Here is a 6,050-nt window from a genome sequence, read left to right on the forward strand (position 1 = left end):
TCTACATCAGTCATCACTCCCAAGTCACTCTCATCTCCCAAATCCTAATCCCTGTAAAGTCATTCCCTGTACCTTACTCTGTCTTTTCCACAGTCCCTCCCTGATTCCTATAAATTCCACTGTGCTGTCTGGGACTCGTGATTCATTATGCATGACACCCTCAAGCTTTTGTAAGTGTTTTCCATCAACTTTCAACTGAGATCCAGTACTTAATTTAGGATCATGCTGCTTCTGTTTTTCTTCTTCCACATTATTCATACTATAGGATTTTAATGTGCAGTAGATGTCTTCCTTGCTCATTGCTGCTCCCAGACTGTTACCTCTCTTTACAGCCTTCTGAATTATTGTAGCAGACTAGATCACCAATCTCCCTTCGCATTTTGTAGTCATCTGCTTACCTCTGAGTCACTGGCTCTCATGTCTCAAGTATTTTATCTTTAAGCTCATTGTCACTCTAATATCCAAATCCATTATTATTGTCATTCCAATATCCACAATGTAATATCTCCAATATTACATTTGAGAATTTCAAAATCTATACAGATAATACAGCCAGCAACACAGACTCTGATTTTTATGACTTGCTGTTTTCCAATGATCTGTCGTCTATTCCTCTGTTCTGCACAAATCATTTGTCCTTATAATCATGCCTTAGACCTTGTTACTAACAAAACTATACCCTCTCCATAATCTCAGCATTAAATAGACTACTGTCAGATTATAACCTGCTGTATTTGCAGACCACTCCCACTAATACTTCAATAGTCACAATGCTTGAGAATTTTACCTGGATTTCGTATTTCCTCTCTATGCTCATATATTTTTCTTTTTTATTTTCTTCATTACTCATATTAAGTTGTATAGTCAGTCATTATCACTTCGTTGCATATATACCCCCAGGTTTTCTCTCTGTCTCCCCCATCTCTTTCTCCTTCCTCTATCACTCTTTATCCTTCACAGATGAGCATGATAGAATAAAATAATCCTGCTTCAATGTTCTCATTGTAAATTCAATATTGCGAGCTTCCAATGTGCCCTTAATGCTGTCCATCAATCATATTATTTTCCCCAAGTCAATCTCTCCTATTATTATAACTAAACTGTGCTCTTATATAAAGCCAAATTCTCTTAAGTGTATACTAGATTTCATCCCCTTTTGCTTTCTCAAAGACAATATTCTAGAAATTATCTCTTTTTCATTCTGCTTTATTGCTATCTCTTGGATCATTTCCACCAGAATACAAATATGATAAAATTTCACTTTCTTTAAAAAAATCTCTCATGACTCTATTTCCCCTTCCAGTTCCACCATATTTCTCTATTTTCCTTTATAGCAAAACAAATAGAAAAACTGAGTGGAGCATACTTTCTTCCAAATCGTTCTTATATATCTTCTCCAATCAACCTTTCATCCAAAATTGCTCTAACCACCAAAATCTTTCTTGTCAATGTTAATGATGTAGCAGGCTAGATCACCAATCTCCCTTCTATTTTGCAGTCTTCTGGTTACCTCTGAGTCACTGGCTCTCATGTCACTACATCTATTGTTGCTTTCGGATCTATTTTGAGTAGAGTGCTTCTGATCTTGGAACTCAGGCCTCTTCTCTATCTTCAGTTTATTCTCTGAGATGCCATTCAGTCTCATGGCCTTAAATGACAGGGAAGGCAACCCCCGCAGGTCACATCTTCAGTCTGGAGATTCTCAAATCCAGATTAGTATGTATCCAGTGGGCTACTTGGCAAGCTCACTTGGATTTAAATAAAAATCCCAAACAAATTTTTGATCTCCCTCAAATAACCTCTGATCTTTGTCTGTCTTATTTCAGTAAATAGCAATCACACTTTCAGTTGTTCAGAACAAAAGCAAAACAAAAGAGCAAACAAAATTAGCTATTTTTTATTTTACTTTTTTTTTTTTTTTTTTTTTTTTGAGACGGAGTCTCGCTGTGTCGCCCAGGCTGTAGTGCAGTGGCGCGATCTTGGCTCACTGCAAGCTCCGCCTCCCAGGTTCACACCATTCTCCTGCCTCAGCCTCCCGAGTAGCTGGGACTAGCAGAGATCACACCACTGCACTCCAGCCTGGGTAGGAGAGCAAGACTATGTCTCAAAAAAAAAAAAAAAGTAGATATAAAAGTAAAATGTTTGGATAAGCCATACTATGCGTCTTCTATTCATAAGAAATCTGGATTGGCTATATTAATATCAAAGTAAATTTCAGAACAAAACAAAATTGTGGATAAAGAGAGGCATTTCAAAGATACAGCAGTCAAAGACAAAACGATCTTAAATGTATGTACACCTAGTATCAGAGATTCAAAGTGTAGGAAGCAAAAAAAATGACTAAACTGAAGAGAGAATTGATAAACCCACAGTTATGATTGAAGATTTCAAAACTCTTCTCTCATTTTATAGAACAAAATAGGGGACAAATTTATAGGAACATAAAAGTCCTGAATAATATCATCATATGACTTAACCTAAATATAGAATAGATATTGACTATCTCTTAATAAGTTGTTCTAGGTATTCTTATTTTTGATAGATTTGTATTTTGGGCTTCATACTAGAGTTGTGAGTGGACTGCCCACCAAAACTACAGTATTACCAGGTTCTAGGTTTATTCATGTACTTAATTTTACCAGCGGGTTTTATACCTTCAAATGCTTTCTTTTTACATATTAGTGTTTATATTTCATATAAAAACAGTTAGAAGAAAAGCTAGAAAATATTTACCAAAGTTCTCTTTTTCCTTTTTCACGTTCCCACCTTGTCTCTAAAGGTCTCCACTCCCTCCCCTTTACCATCTTTTTCCCTGGTTCCCATCTTCTCCCCTAGTTACCACCCACAGTGAGCTGTGCACACCTGTTATTAATTACCTTCACTAAGTTTTATGATCTAGCACTCAGATTCTTGTACAAGCTTTTCATGCTTTGGGTTCACTTTCTCTATCTGGGGGGATGATTTTAGCTCAGTCTTAGACTTTCATTTCCCTTTCTTTTCTGTGTACTTTTCCCAGACAATTCTCTCCCATATCTCATTCTCTGTACAGTTTCAAGGCAAGAACTTGAGCAATAACTCTGTTGAAAGTTACCGTTTACTTTTCTACTTAGAAGTAATTTGAAGTTTGAGGCTTTGTAGCTTTATTCGTTCTTGTTGAACTGTTTTGTTGGAGGATGTTTCTTGAGATTTGAATTTTTGTGGTCATCATTATTCTTGAGCACTTGGAAGATTAACAATTGAAAATTAAAATATAAAAGATGGTTTAAAAATCATATTTGACTTAGCTGAAGTGAATATTAGTGAACTAGAACATAACTATCAAGAAGTAGATTACCTCAGAGAGAGCGATAAAGACATAAAAGATTTGAAAGAGTGACTAAATATGTGGAGAATAAAGGTAATGAGTACAGGGGAATAATTTGCAGTCTTTGACATAATAGGTGACATATGGTTAGGATATAGTTAAATTTATATAGCTGTTAATATGTAAGTCCTCAATTTTTCTATTAAGCCATTTGTGTTTTATTGTTAATATGTAGAAATGTTATTCATAGTAAAGAAATTAATCCTTTGTTGCTGAATTGTATTTTCTTTTGAGATAGCCATTTATCTTTTAACAAAATTTCTTTCTACATTTGTATTGTCCATTTTCATACTTCTATAAAAATGCCTGAGACTAAGCAATTTATAAAGAAAAGAGGTTTAATTGACTCACAGTTCTGCATGACTGGGGAGGCCTCAGGAAACTTACAATCATGGCAGAAGGCAAAGGGGAAGCAAGGCACATCTTACATGGCAGCAGGCAAGAGAGAGAGACAGACAGAGAGGAGAGGGAGAAGCGCCAGATATTTATCAAACAACAAGATCTCATGAGAACTCGCACACTATCATGAGAGTAACATGGGGGGAAACTGCCCCAGTAATCCAATTACCTCCCACCAGGTCCTTCCTTCAACATGTGGGATTACAATTCAGATTACAGTTCGAGGTGAGTTTTGCATAGGGACACAGCCAAACCATATCAGGTTCTACAAAATGTGTTGTGCTATTATCTTAAAATTTATTTCCAATGTTATTGCACTGTGCTAATATATAATTATGTCAAAGTGCCTTAAGAGAGTAAAATCTGGGTATGCAAAATAAAGCTATTATTTTTAAAATGGCATAAAACATGATATATTTAGAGAGAAATTTAACAAAATACATACAAGACGGGTTCACAGACAAATGGAAGCTATTCTGGGAAAAATTAAAGATGTCCTAAATAAACAGAAAGAAATAAGATGCTCATTGCCCAAAAGACTCAAGGTTACTTAGGTGTCAGTTTTCCTACTTATTTACCACGATCCCAATCTAGTTTCCAGAAGGCTTTAGTTTGATTTTTAAGGAAAATATCATATTTATCCTAAAATGTGTATGAAAATAAAAATGAATGTAGAATATTTTAAAAACTATTTTAGAAAACAAATTTATAACATTTACAGTACATGATTTTAAGATTGTATATAAAACTACTGTAATCAAGATATTTCAGTAGAATAATATTCAAAAAGGATTTATTTCAATGAAGTATTTCAATAAGGATAGACAGATAGATCATAAAAAGACAATCTAGAAATAAATCTGTAACTTTGGGGTCAATTTTTTCAAGACAAAATTGCCAAAGTAATTCAATTCCAAAAGTGTAGTATATTTTTAAATGGTGCTTAACATTTGAGTATCCGTATAAAAAATCCTTAACCCCGACTTTTATTTCATTCCATATATAAAAATTATTAATAATATCAAAATGAATCATGGATGTAAATACAAAAAAATAAAAAAAAAAACCAACCTTTAAAACTTCTGGGAGAAAACATAAGAGAAAAATCGTTGTAATCTTTTATTAGGCCAAACTTTCTTAGATTAGACATGGGACAGAAAAAAGCACTAGGCATAAAAGAAAAGTAGATAAATTGAACTTTATCAAAATTCAAACTTTGTTCCTATTATAAGAAGAGATACAAAAAAAGAAAGCAACATTTAAAAAGTGGTTTTAATTCTTTATTAGAGAGGTATCTTAATACCCTCACAGTTAAAGAAAATTAATTTATTCAACAAACATGTATTAAAAGACTTTGGATTTGGGACTGTGCATATAGCCATGATGCAAGTTCTTGATATTGTCTCTTTCGAGAGAGAGAAAGAAAGGGAGTTATTAAAACCTGACAAGTTCTTTGATAGAAATGTATGTGTGAGTGTACGGGTGCATGGATTAGAATTCAGTCTGTTTTGATGCTCTCTTTGGTGGGCTATATACACTAGTTCACATCCTAAATTCCATGGCATTTATGTTTTCTAAGCTGCAAAGCTTGGCATATTGAGTGAATTATAAAGAAAAGTGAAGACATCTGCTATTTCCTTAGCCTTGTGCAAACACTCAGTCATGACAACCAGAGGTAGCAGCATGACATAGCTAATTTTTTTGTGCTCCTTACTTACAGCTTTGGAGGCCAATCCACTAGGAAAGCAGCCAATTTGAACACTTCTTAGTCCACAGTTTTCTCCTGCTTCCAATAGCACAACTGTGTTGTATATTGCTGTGTTGCAACGTTAAGAATTGTCTTATTCTGCCTTATTTTGAATGACTATATGTGCACATAACATGATTTATGTCAGTATTAGCCTTGTGTCTTTCTATAGCAATAAAGATTGCTTTAGTTAAATCTCCTTTGGTCCATCAACAACTAATGAGGATTCATTTGATAAACAGATTGCTTGAAAGTCCCGCCATTTTTTCTAGATGAGGTGAGAAGATTAAAGGGAGTAAATGAAACCATTTTCAAAATGATTTTCTCTCTTTTATGAGATATTTTTCAATATCCACAGTGATTTTCCAGTTCATAAACAAATTTCTCAGTTATTTGGAAAGAAAGGTATTAATTAAAAAGCTTAGATTAATTTGGTAAGAATGATACACTCTCAAATTACAACCACTTTCTAAGTTTTCTAACTTGAGAAAAGCCTTAATTTGCTATTGAGAACATGCTTAAATCTTAATCTTTAATTGG

This window comes from Macaca thibetana, chromosome 2 (assembly GCF_024542745.1).
Source record: "Macaca thibetana thibetana isolate TM-01 chromosome 2, ASM2454274v1, whole genome shotgun sequence".
In the NCBI taxonomy this organism is placed as follows: Eukaryota; Metazoa; Chordata; class Mammalia; order Primates; family Cercopithecidae; genus Macaca; species Macaca thibetana.